This window comes from Lolium rigidum, chromosome 6, assembly GCF_022539505.1.
Source record: "Lolium rigidum isolate FL_2022 chromosome 6, APGP_CSIRO_Lrig_0.1, whole genome shotgun sequence".
In the NCBI taxonomy this organism is placed as follows: domain Eukaryota; kingdom Viridiplantae; phylum Streptophyta; class Magnoliopsida; order Poales; family Poaceae; genus Lolium; species Lolium rigidum.
The window spans coordinates 62,052,329-62,066,251 of NC_061513.1; positions in this window are offsets into that span (position 1 = coordinate 62,052,329).

Genomic DNA, 13,923 nt, shown 5'->3' on the forward strand with positions numbered 1-13,923 from the left:
GCACGACAGACGAAGGAGGGACGCAACGACGGGGCCGGCCCGTCGGGCAGCAAGTAGTCTAGGTTTCTACATCTACTTTGTATAGTTTCTATGTAGTAGATTATGCTTTTTAATATGTTGCAAATCAAAAAATGGATCGCCCCGCTGGGAGCACACCCAGACGCAAACGGACATGCGGTCAAAATATGTCTGTGGGTCGACGCAAACGGACGCTCGCGACCACTTTTGGGCGTCCGATATGCGTCGCCCCGTTGGAGATGCCCTTACTTGCAACATACGGTTTCATACATGCTGCTAAAAAAGCGGTACTAGACCCACACCACACACACCGGGCCTACCTCACACGAACACCGAGACCGCACACCCCTTATCATCTCTCTCTCTCAACTTCTCTCTAGGTCACGTTGGATCTCTTCTCCTATTTCTTATCCTTTCTTTTCCGTCCTTCACCACGCTTGACCCAGCCATGCTCGTCGTCCCTCCCGGCCTCGACCCTCATCACCGTCCTCTCTACCACCCTATTCGTGCCGCAGGACCTCTACCTCGGCATTCCATGCGACAAGCTTCTCCTCTTCTCCCTCCACACCCCTACTCCCTCGAGTTCCTCCGTCCCATCCCCACCGGCTCCAACCGCCTTGTCTCTGTCATCCTCAAGCTACCCTTCATGGCCACATCCTCATGCTCGCAGACAGCACCCTCCTTCTCGCCGATCGGCTCCTCGCACTCCTTGTCCGTCACCTCGGCTCCCTCCATCACTCTAGCCCCACTCGTCCTGCTCGCGACCTCCCCGAGGGAGTCCGAACCGAGCAACCTGGGAGTCCACATAGATCAGACCTCCTTCGAGCCACATTACCTTGGTCCCAGAGGCCAGTCGAGATCTTGATCCCCTCCTCGTGGTGACGCTCCTTTTGTCCAAAGGAATCGATGGGAAACGCGGGGAATCGAGGCGGTCTGCTCTGTCCGGTCGTCGGTGTTGATGTAACCCTACAAGCTCGGCTCAACACTTACTCTTTAGCGGGCCCAGCCAGCTTTGCCTTCTCGCCCACAAGGGCTTTTTTTATAAAAAAAAATTACTAGCACCGTACGTAGGGGATCGACATATGCTACCACTATTTGAAAAAATAGTAGTTGTGTAGGAAATTGGGCACACTAGCAGTATCTCAACTATTGGTAGCATACCTAGACTGCACGCTACTAGTAGTAAATACTAGTGGCATAATAACAATGACGTACCGGGTCACGACACCAATGTTGGTATTCCGAAGGTCACCAATATCATTTTTTGTACTAGTGATTGCAATTTTGCAATCGTTGAAACGTGTAGGATAGATATTAAAGGATTCATTTCGTGTAAGGGCATATAACATGCAATGCCCTCTGAAGCGGTATGAGAGGGTTAAGAGGCGATACCCAGGCGGCGGCTAGGGTTCATGTGCCCTCCGATTGCAGAGCCACCGGTCTCCGCTTGTGATAGCCTTTTAAGTAGAGTTCGTTGCATAGAAAACAAAAAAAATCTACCGCAAAGACAAATAAAATCAAGATCCAATCTATGGAAAAACCAAGATCTAATCTATGAGATAGGTGCAACGAGATAGATGAGAACTAACCCTCAAGGATCCAAAGACTTAACGAGATCTGATCTCGTGGTTGATGAAGACGATCCTTCCGGTCCTGCGATCCGGTAGCACTTCCGTACTCGGTCACACGTAAGGAGTCGATGAAGACCCTCGCCCCGTTCCAGCGGGAAGCGGAGGTAGTAGATCCCCTTGGAATCCTAGCAGCACGACGGCGTGGTGGTGGTGGTGGAGGAGAATTCCTGCAGGGCTTCGCCTAAGCCGGAGTAGTAGGAAGTGGGATGGAGGCGAGGTGGAAGCTAGGGTTGAGGCAAGGGAGCAATGGCCGGTCACCCCTCCCCTCTTTATATAGTGGGGGTGTCGGCTAGGGTTTCCCCCATGGCCCAAACCCTCTAGGGCCGACGCACAAGGGAGGGGGGCAAACTTTCCCCCAAGTCTTCCCCTTTTTTAGGGTTTCCCCTAAACCCTAGGGGTTGGCCGGCCTGGGCCTTGATGCCTGGTGCGCCTGGCCCATTAGGGCTGGGCTGCACCACCTCACCTCAGGTGGCCCCTCCTGAGGTCGTGGGCCCACTGGTGGCCCCTCTGGAACCTTCTAGAAACCCTTCGATCTTTCACCAGAAAATTCTCGAACTTTTCCGAACCTCAGAAAATGACTTTCCTTATATGAATCTTATTCTCCGGACCTCCTCGTGATGTCCTGGATCCCATCCGAGACTCCGAACAATATTCGGTCTCCACCTCATATTCCATATCTACTTAAACAACATCGAACCTTAAGTGTGTCGCCCTACGGTTAGCGAACTATGCAGACATGATCGAGACACCTCTCCTATCAATAACCAATAACGGGACCTGGAGATCCATAATGGATCCCACATATTCAACGATGACTTCATGATCGAAAGAACCATTAACATACGATACCGATTCCCTTTGTCACGCGATACTTTACTTATCCGAGGTTTGATCATCGGTTTCTCCATACCTAGTTCAACCTCATTACCGATAAGTACTCTTTACTCGTACCGTGATATGACATTCCTTGTGACCTAGTCACATTCTTGCAAGCTAATTGGATGACATTCCACTGAGAGGGCCTGATGTCTATGCACGCTTCTATTCTTTTAGACAGTGTTGGGCCTCCAAGTGCAGAGGTTTGTAGAATAGCAGCAAGTTCCCCTTAAGTGGATCACCCAAGGTTTATCGAACTCAGGGAGGTAGAGGTCAAAGATATCCCTCTCAAGCAACCCTGCAATTACGATACAAGAAGTCTCTTGTGTTCCCAACACACCCAATACACTTGTCAGGTGTATAGGTGCACTAGTTCGGCGAAGAGATGGTGAAATACAAGTAATATGGATAATTGTAAGTGGTAATTGCAATCTGAAATAAAAATGCAGCAAGCAAACATGCAGCAGAACTGATTGTAAACGGTGTTTCAATGCTTAGAAACAAGGCCTAGGGGTCATACTTTCACTAGTGGACACTCTTAACAATGATACCATAACTGAATACATAGATATTATCTCTTCACTACGCTACTCTGAACAACTCTCCGGTTTGATAATAAAAACAAATTCATGGCGTAGGTCTGCATAAGCATTCCTTAAAGTTCCAATTCCCAATCTATCGACACCCCACACTATCACGTTGAGCATACAAATATGGTACTAACTAGTTACCACAATTCATAAGTACTTCTGTAAATTAAGCTTAAGAAACAAAAACGGTGTGCACACTGTCAAGTTCACACCGTTGGACAAGGTGTTCCCGGAGATCACATAATAAAACCACTTGAGTAGCACAATAGTTGAAGAATAACATCTACTTATTCAACTAGATTACAAAGCTCATGATCACATAAAGATCATACATGGAGAGATAAATAGACCACATAGCTACCGGTAAAGCCCTCAGCCTCGGGGGAGAACTACTCACTCCTCATCATGGCAGTCAGCAATGGTGATGGAGATGACGGTGGAGTCGATGGAGATGGCTCCGGGGGCAATTCCCCGTCCCGGTAGGGTGCCGGAATAGAGACTTGTGTCCCCTGAATCTTGTCTGCGATGGCGGCGGAGCTATGGAACTTTTCGTGGGCGGAGGCTGGATGATTTTAGGGTTCACGCGTTGGGAGGCTTCTTATAGGCGGAAGGGCGAGGTCGGTGGAGGCCAAGGGCCCCAGACCACCCCTTGGCGTGGCCAGGGCCTGGGCCGCTCCTAGGCCTGGTCTGGCCGCCCTGTGGCGCCTCTTCGTCCCCCCTCTGGACTTCGTCTTCGTTACGGAAAAATAAGATCTTCGGCTTTTGTTTCATCCAATTCCGAGAATATTTCATGTACAACTTTTCTGAAATACAAAACAACAAAAAACAGGGAACTGACACTATGGCATCTTGTAAATTGGTTAGTGCCGGAAAATGTATAAAAGTGCAACGAAGTGTAAGCAAAACATATATAAACTGGTGTAAAGCAAGCATGGAGCCTAAAAAATTATAGATATGTTTGCAACATATCAGCATCCCCAAGCTTAACTCATGCTCGTCCTCGAGTAGGTAACTGATAACAAAAGTAATTTTTGAGGTGACATGCAACCAACACAATTTTGATCAAGTTATTGTAAAGCATTGTGAGTTAGAATCAAAGTACTCTAAACATAGACATGATAGACATAATTCTAATAGTAGAACTTAGCAACTATGTTATAACATGAGAAGTAACTCAAACAAAAGATCATGAATAATTGTGCATTGAAAAGCAACTGTTTGTTTATGAGCATAGAGAAAACATAGCACAGTGGCTCCGCTTGTCCTTTATGGAGTAGCAAAACATAAATGCTAGGACACCTTTAAAGTTCAAAGTGTGACTAGATGAAGTAATTTAAGAACAAGCAATATCATAATCATGAATCAATCAATAATAAATTTTAGAACTATGCACACTATACTAAGAATAGCAACTATGCTCTCTTAATTGGTGCATAAAGAAGAAGGTGATGACTCAACATAAATGTAAAAGAGAGACTCTTTGCAGAGGAAGCAAGAAGCAAGATTAACAGGTTTTATAAACCTTCCAAAAAGTATGGTACTCATTAACTTTGAGCTCTCATTACCCCTATCATAAGCATCCTGAATGGTTAAAGTTAATGTGAGGGCAAATATGAGTTATATGCTTGACAAATCACAAGTTGAAAATCTCGTGCCCCTTGAATACGAGTACCTGATACATCTCAAACGTATCTATAATTTCTTATGTTCCATGCTAGTTATATGACAATACTCACATGTTTTATATACACTTTACATCATTTTGATGCATTTTCCGGCACTAACCTATTAACAAGATACCGAAGCACCAGTTCCTGTTTTCTGCTGTTTTGGTTTCAGAAATCCTACACAGGAAATATTCTCGAAATTGGACGAAACAAAAGGCCACGTTCCTATTTTCCAGGGGCTTCACGGAGTCCGAAGGAGAGACGAAGGGGGGCCGCGAGGAGCCCACACCCTAGGGGGCGCGGGCCACCCCTGGGCGCGCCGCCAGGTGGGGATCCCACCTCGGGACTCCACCGACTCTGCCCCTTCGCCTATTTATTCTCTCCGTCGCGAAAACCCTATTACCGAGAGCCACGATACGAGAAAAGTTCCAGAGACGCTGCCGCCGCCAATCCCATCTCGGGTGATTCAGGAGATCGCCTCCGGCACCCTACCGGAGAGAGGAATCATCACCGGAGGGCTCTACATCATCATGCCCGCCTCCGGATTGATGCGTGAGTAGTTCATCCTTGGACTATGGGTCCATAGCAGTAGCTAGATGGTTGTCTTCTCCTCTTGTGCTATCATGTTTAGATCTTGTGAGCTACCTATCATGATCAAGATCATCTATTTGTAATGCTACATGTTGTGTTTGTTGGGATCCGATGAACATGGAATACTATGTCAAGTTGATTAATTGATCTATCATATATGTGTTGTTTATGATCTTGCATGCTCTCCGTTGCTAGTAGAGGCTCTGGCCAAGTTGATACTTGTGACTCCAAGAGGGAGTATTTATGCTCGATAGTGGGTTCATGCCTCCATTGAATCCGGGACGATGTGACGTAAAGTTCTAAGGTTGTGGATGTGTTGTTGCTACTAGGGATAAAACATCAATGCTTTGTCTAAGGATATTTGTGTTGATTACATTACGCATCGTACTTAATGCAATTGTCTGTTGTTTGCAACTTAATACTGGAAGGGGTGCGGATGCTAACCCGAAGGTGGACTTTTTAGGCATAGATGCATGCCGGATAGCGGTCTATGTACTTTGTCGTAATGCCCTGATTAAATCTCATAGTAGTCATCGTGATATGTATGTGCATTGTTATGCCCTCTCTATTTGTCAATTGCCCAACTGTAATTTGTTCACCCAACATGCTATTTTTTATTGGAGAGACACCACTAGTGAACTGTGGACCCCGGTCCATTCTTTTACATCTGAAATACAATCTACCGCAAACTCGTTCTCTCGTTGTTCTTCGCAAACAAACATCATTCTCCACACCATACGTTTAATCCTTTGTTTACAGCAAGCCGGTGAGATTGACAACGTCACTGTTATGTTAGGGCAAAGTATTTTGATTGTGTTGTGCAGGTTCCACGTTGGCGCCGGAATCCCTGGTGTTGCGCCGCACTACACTCCTCCACCAACAACCTTCACGTGGCCTTCATCTCCTACTGGTTCGATAACCTTGGTTGCTTTCTGAGGGAAAACTTGCTGCTGTGCGTATCACACCTTCCTCTTGGGGTTCCCAACGGACATGTGCTTCACGCGCCATCAAGACTGTTTTCTGGCGCCGTTGCCGGGGACCTGAAGAAAAGTTACACCACAAAGATTTCTAACTCCCACGTCCACTGCACGCCAGCAACTGTTTTCTGGCGCCGTTGCCGGGGAGATCAAGACACGCTGCAAGGGGAGTCTCCCACATCCAATCTCTTTACTTTGTTTATTGTCTTGCTTTACTTTATTTTATTTTCTGTTTTGTTTGCTTTCTTTATATCAAAAACACAAAAAAATTAGTTACTTGCATTTACTTTATTTAATTCAGTTTGCTTTACTTATTTTTATTACTGTTAAAATGAATACTCCTGAGAACACCAAGTTGTGTGATTTCACTAGCACCAATAATAATGATTTTATATGCACTCCTATTGCTCCACCTGCTACTACAGCAGAATTTTATGAAATTAACCTCCTTTACTAAATCTTGTTATGAGAGAGAAATTTTCTGGTGTTAGTTCTGATGATGCTGCTGCCCATCTTAATAATTTTGTTGAACTTTGTGAAATGCAAAAGTATAAGGATGTAGATGGAGACATTATAAAACTGAAATTGTTTCCTTTCTCCTTAAGAGGAAGAGCTAAAGATTGGTTGCTATCTTTGCCTAAGAATAGTATTGATTCATGGACTAAATGTAAAGATGCTTTTATTGGTAGATATTATCCTCCCGCTAAAATTATATCTTTGAGAAGTAGCATTATGAATTTTAAGAATTGGATAATGAACATGTTGCTCAAGCATGGGGAAGAATGAAATCTTTGGTAAAGAATTGCCCTACCCATGGACTAACTACTTGGATGATCATCCAAACCTTTTATGCAGGATTGATTTTTTCTTCGAGGAACCTATTGGATTTAGCTGATGGAGGTACTTTTATGTCCATCACTTTGGGTGCTGCAACAAAGCTTATTGACGATATGATGATCAATTACTCTGAATGGCACACTGTAAGGACTTCTCAAGGTAAGAAGGTAAATTATGTTGAAGAAACCTCTTCTTTGAGTGATAAGATTGATGTTATTATGTCCATGCTTGTTAATGGTAGATCGAATGTTGATCCTAATAATGTTCCTTTAGCTACATTGGTTGCCCAAGAAGAACATGTTGATGTGAACTTCATTAAAAATAATGATTTCAACAACAATGCTTATAGGAATAATTCTGGTAACAACTATAGGCCATATCCTTCTAATAATGGTTATGGTTATGGTAATTCTTACAACAATAGTAGGAGTGTACCCTCTGGTCTTGAAGTCATGCTTAAAGAATTTATTACTACACAAACTGCTTTTAACAAATCTGTTGAAGAAAAGCTTGGTAAAATTGATGTTCTTGCTTCTAAGGTTGATAGTCTTGCTGTTAATGTTGATCTTTTAAAATTGAAAGTTATGCCTAATGAAGATAAAGATATTAAGTCATTTGCTACAACAAACGCTATCCAAGTTCGAATTAATGAAAATATTAGATTGATGGCTGAATTGCATGCTAGGTGGGAAAGAGAAGAAAAACTAGCTAAAGAGAATAATGTAGCTAAAGTTTGGACTATTACCACCACTAGTAATGTTGATACTTGATGACCCACAAGTATAGGGGGTGTATCGTAGTACTTTCGATAAATAAGAGTGTCGAACCCAACGAGGAGCAGAAGGTGTTGACAAGCAGTTTCGATGAAAGATTCACTGTAAATGCTCACAGACAAGTATTCAGGGGGTTTTGATATAGCAGATGAAATAAGTACAAGTAAGTAAAGTGCGAGAGAAATAATTGCAGCGAGTGGCCCAATCCTTTTTAGCACAAAGGACAAGCCGGTTTGTTTACTTAAAATGACCAAACGTTCTCGAGGACACACGGGATTTTAGTCTAGTGCTTTCGCTACATACAGCTGATTAATCTTCATTGTTTTGATAAGTGTTGTGTGGGTGAACCTATGCTAATGTACCGCCCTTCCTAGGACTAATACATACTTGTGATTATACCCCTTGCAAGCATCCGCAACTACAAGAAAGTAATTAAGATAAATCTAACCACAGCCTTAAACTCCGAGATCCCGCGATCCCTCCCCGCATCGATATACCAACGGGGTTTAGGTTTCGTCACTCCGGCAACCCCGCAATTGGCAAACGAGTACAAGATGCATTCCCCTAGGCCCATAAATGGTGAAGTGTCATGTAGTCGACGTTCACACGACACCACTAGAAGAATGACACCACAACTTAAATATCATAACATTGAATATTACTCAACCATAATTCACTACTGTTGACTGCCAAAACCCACCGGCGGGCAGCGGCCTTGTCAACACCGTAGAGCCGGGGGGAGCCTAGAGCTGCGGCTGGCTGAGACCCCTCCGAGCGACGGCCCGCAATGCTCTTCTGGTCACACGCGGCGCTGCGAAGTGCAAGGGCGTGCCACCTGACCTATACCTGGTCGGAAGGTGATGAGATTGCCTCGCTTAGTTTCCTGCAGGGCATACATGTAAACGTTAAATACGAGCCTCGATCGGCTCTCGAGTTATCCCGTGAATCGGCTCAAAGAGCCGATCCACCCATGATCCGTACGGGGTGTACGAATACTTGGTGGTCCTGCTTGATCAAGATGAAGCTAATGAGATCTACGACGATTTAGGGTTTTCACCACATAATCGGATCATCCTACTCCAGGTTGGGCCGGATGGCCACGCACGGTGCTCGTAAGCCGATCCTAAACAAGGCCAAAAACCAACATGAAGTTGATCCTAGGAACATCCCGTTTAGGACTTGCGAACGCCACCCTACGTGCCACAGGATCCTCCCCCTTTGTAAGGCCAAACTATTGCAGATATTAAACTAATCCTTGTAGAACAAGGAGCAATCGTAACGGACCGGATCTACTAAATAATGATCAAGCGGGTGCCGCCCCCACACCCGAGATAGGCGTGAGGACGGCTAGATATGCAAGGGTTGCACTACGTAAGCATGCTTAAACGAAGAACAATGCTAACCCTAACACATCTAATGATAACTACGTTGCTCGCCATCAAAAGCGCTTCAAGTACGAGCAACGCATGAACAACGTGGAGCTTGGCTGCCTAGATCGCAAGATGCGATCTAGGCAGCATGTCGCTACTCGATAGAAACCCTCGAGACGAAGGAGTTGGCGATGCGCCGAGATTGGTTTGTTTTGGGGTTGAACGTGAGTTGTTGTTTATTCCATGAACCCTAGGTACATATTTATAGTCCAGGGACTTTCTAATGTGGGCGTGCACTAAACCGTGCACGACTAAGATTCTATCTCTTATAATAAACTACTAAGTAAAGATACACGGGCAATTCAGCCCAAGACCCTTCGTGCCAGGCCGCCTTAGAATCCTTTCACAGGTAATCAGCACAAGCCCGGCCCACCTCTCGATTCGTCTAAAATCTGGTGATAACACATGCCCCCCTGGTTTTGGAAATAACATTTCCAAAATCATTATGCTTTCCCTTCGAGAGGTCACGTTGTAGCAGAGTAGAGCCGTATACAAGATCCGTCATCATTATGCCCCGTCTTCTCAGCTTCTCTAAAAATCCCGACAGCCTTTAGCATCGATCCCTTGGAAGTTGTAATGGCATTAATCCTTCGCCAGATTCATCATTATTTAACCGCGCCGACCGGTTAGCTCTCTCTCATTCCATCCCCGCTATCGGCACCAAAAACCCCCTCTTCCCCGTAGCAATGTCTTCCTCTTCCTCTTCTTTCTCCAAACTCTTCCCCCAATCTTCGCCGAAGAAGAAGACCGAAGGCAGTCTCCACCCCGCAGTTGAATCCCTTCTCCTCCGACGAGGAGAAAAAGAAGGAGAAGCAGCGAAGGCCAAAGCCTCTCCTTCCGCCCAGCTCCCGCCGAAGAAGCGCCCCGCATGTGGGCGGACAGCGAGGACGAGGATGATGACGAAGAGGAAGAGGAGGAGGACGACTCTTCCTCCTCCATCGGGTACCCGCCGACCAAGCGCTTCCGCTCCCGGGCGGACAGCGAGGATGATGACGATGACGAGGAGGAAGAGGCTCCGGCCAAGGGCTGGGGCAGCAGCCGACGAAGAGCTCCCCGGGAGCAGCGCCGACGACGTCGACGGCGGCGATGACGAGGACAGATGACGACTAGTAGTATAGGACTAGTAGTAGCAAGTGCACTAGGCACCGTATCCTCTTTTGAGAGCCATCGGCTCTTTCTTGTAAAGCCGCTCCTTGGAATTAATGAAATTGTTCTTTCCATTTATCCTTTAATCGCTCCAATTTCATTCCCTCCGTTTGCCATGCTAAGACCGACAAGCAACGCGTCGGACTTCTTTCCTTTCTTGCAAGCAACAAGCACAGCCCAAGCCCCGTACTAGGCGTCGGCTTTTCCTTCCCGGGCTCCTACCCGAGACGGCCATGATGCAGCCGCAGCCGAGGTAATCTTGATCGGCTCCCAAGAACAAGGCATCTTCCAGTGCTTGTTGCCCCCGAGTCTCGGCCAATGTAAAACGAGACGAGGAATACGCGCATGAACCGTGTAGACCCGGGCCTGATTGTGTGCGGGAAATTCCTTATGTAGCGTCGACCGATTTGAACACAAATCGGCCTCTCGAGCGGAAAGCCTTCAAGGTGAGCTGCCCCCGAGTCCTTACTCGAGGCGAGAATGTGCCACAGCCCGATCCTCTTTCTTCCTCTGACAGCCGACAATCTTCCGTTCCAGCTGTACTAACCCCACAGATTGGATAATCCTCGCACAACCAGAGTCGATGGCTACGCATCGGCTGTTTCTTGATTCTTGACATGCTGCTCCTGACATTGTCCTTGAAGAAATTTCCCTTGAGTCGATGGCCCTGCATCGGCTTTCATGTCCTTAAGTCGATGCCTCGCCGCATCGGCCGTGTTCGAAAATTTTCATTCATTTTTTTTTTTTACGGCCGACTCGTGTATCGGCCCCCATATTCCAATAACCATCAACAAAAGATGAGATGCTTCTGTTGTATACCCTCATATTTCCATATACTCGGTGCCCCCGAGCCGATTCTCGTCAAGAAAATTGATGGTATCGGCTCGTTGGATAACATGTTGAACCCGAGCAGTAGAGGTAGGTGAGGATAATTTTGGCCGATTGCCGGAATCGGCCTCCACGTTGCTTGTTCGTTGAAGGTTTTGTAAGTTCCCTTCGTAAATTTTTTGGGGCCGATCACAAGGATCAGCCTCTCCTGGTTTGCCCATTGGTTTGATCTTGCTACTTGGTCAGGCTGGATGAAACCAACCCAACCTCTGACTTGATGCGCCTGCCGTCGTCCACCTTGTGTGCTCCGTAGAGTCGTGGAGCGCTACGCTCTGTCGGCAAGACGAGTACCATGTTTGTGCCAGCCGATGTCTCATCATCGGCTTTCCTCTGTTTAGGACGCCACTCCATTTTCCGTGGACGACCCTCTTCATCCAGGGTTCGCTGAACCTTTGCAGCCAGATCGGGCCGTGCCTTTCTTAGCGTATGCAGGTACAACCTTTCGGCTTCCTCCAGGCCGCGCAATCGCTGAACCCTGCGCTTCTGGGAACGGCTGGGTCCGTCGTGGCACCACCTTGGCCGGTGGTACCTCGTCTTCTTCCACTTCTCCCTCGTCTTCCGAATCTTCAAGATCTGCCCAACGAGGTGACTCAGCACGTTTGCTTTGTGGTGGGAGAGGCCCTAAGCGCTCGAACACGTACACGTTGGCTGCCTCCTTCTTTTCTTATTGCATTCTGGGCAATTGCCGATTGTGGGCAATCGGCTCATTCCCGAATCCCAGCAAGTAGTCCGAAGAAGGGGCAGTCCCAATGCCCGGCGTTGTCGTCTTGCTCCCTTGATGCTTCCGTGGCATAGCGCTCATGCTCCTCCTCATCGTGATCCCGCCGACGATATCTTCTCGGCTTCTCTAGCCAAACGATCTTCTCTATCACCGTAATAGGGTCGCCGGCGTTGACCATACCGATTCACATATTTGTTGAGGAGGTGATCGGAGAGGGGTCGCTGATATCTTATATTCTTCACCTCTCCTCTCGTGACGTAGCGCTTGCCATCATGACGGAGCCGATCGCATGGGGCGGCCTCATCCGTATCCTTGCCGTGAGAGCAGCTGCCCTCATCTCTATCTTTGCCGGAGTGGTTTCCAGTGCCCTACCATGTTGATGCTGAACGAGGGGCCTGGCCGGCAACCTTCAGGGTAGGTGATTCCTACCATGTTAACGGCGGGGAAGGGTTGGGTGTCGACCTTCATGGCGTACTCGGTTGAAAATTAGCCGCCCTTCTCTATCGCCGCTTGGATGTGCCGACGCCACACCCGGCAGTCGTTGGTGGCATGGGAAAGCGAGTTGTGGAATTTGCAGTACGGCTTTCCGTTTAGCTCTTTTGCCGTGGGGAACTTGAGACCTTCGAGAACCGTCAACCGTTTCTCCTTGAGCAGGAGGTCGAAGATTTGTTCGGTCTTGGTCACGTCAAAATCAAATCCCCCGGGCGGCCCCGGTGGCTTTACCCATTTGCAGAGCCACAGGGGTTCCTCCTCGAGTCCACTCAGCCACTCGCTATCTCTTGGCCTCCCGCAGCACTTCATCCTCCTCCGTATCGACCATGACTACTGCATGCTTGAACTTGTCTTGGTACAGGTCGGGGTGGCGCTGTTCATATGCCGATAGTTTTTGAACCATGTGCGCCAGTGAGGGATAATCTGCTTGGGAGGCCATGTCCTTGAGCTGTGTTGCAAGGCCTGCTACTGCCAACTCGACTGCTTCCTTTTCAGTTATACGAACCGAATAACATCGGTTCCTAAGATTCCTGAAGCGCCGGATGTATTCTCGTCACCGTTTCCCGCGCTTCGACGTAATTGTGCTAGATCGGCAATGCCGTACTCGGAAGCTTCGAATGGTATTGCATATGGAACTGCTTCTTCCAATTGCTTCCAAGACTCGGATGGAGTTCGCTGGTAGAGAGGTGTACCATCCAAAAGCCGATCCCGTGAGGGACCGTGAAAAGAGCCTCACGCTGCAGCTGATCCGACACCGAAGCCGGTCCTAGTTGAGCCAAATATCGGCCGACGTGCTCGATGGAGCCGGAGCCATCTCGATCCACCGAATTTGGAGAAGTCGTGGAGCCGATATTTTGGTGGCAGCGGGATCATCTCGTAATCGTCGTGGTACGGCTTGGAATAGCCGACCGCCCTTCTTTTCGGCATCATGCCGAACTGGTCTCTCGGCATGGTACTCGATCCGATCCGCCGTGCTGGCCGTAGGAGTTGCACTCGAAGATTCGCCGGGTGGCGTACTTGGCCTCGCCACGTTTGCTTTTCCAGCTCCGAGCCAGCCGCAGGAGCTGGGCTCGGGAGTTTCGTCGGTGTGGCGTATTTAGTTAGCCACGTCTCGCTCTGTCGCCGACGTTCCTCCCGTCTTCGCCGGAGTCCCCGATGTTGTGGCCTGGTTTGTGAGTGCCCGAGCCACCACAATCCGGCACATACATGCATGCGTACCCATGAGGGATCTCCTTAGGCGCCTCCATTAAGAACTGGTAGTCACCGGGGTCGCCACCAACTCGTCA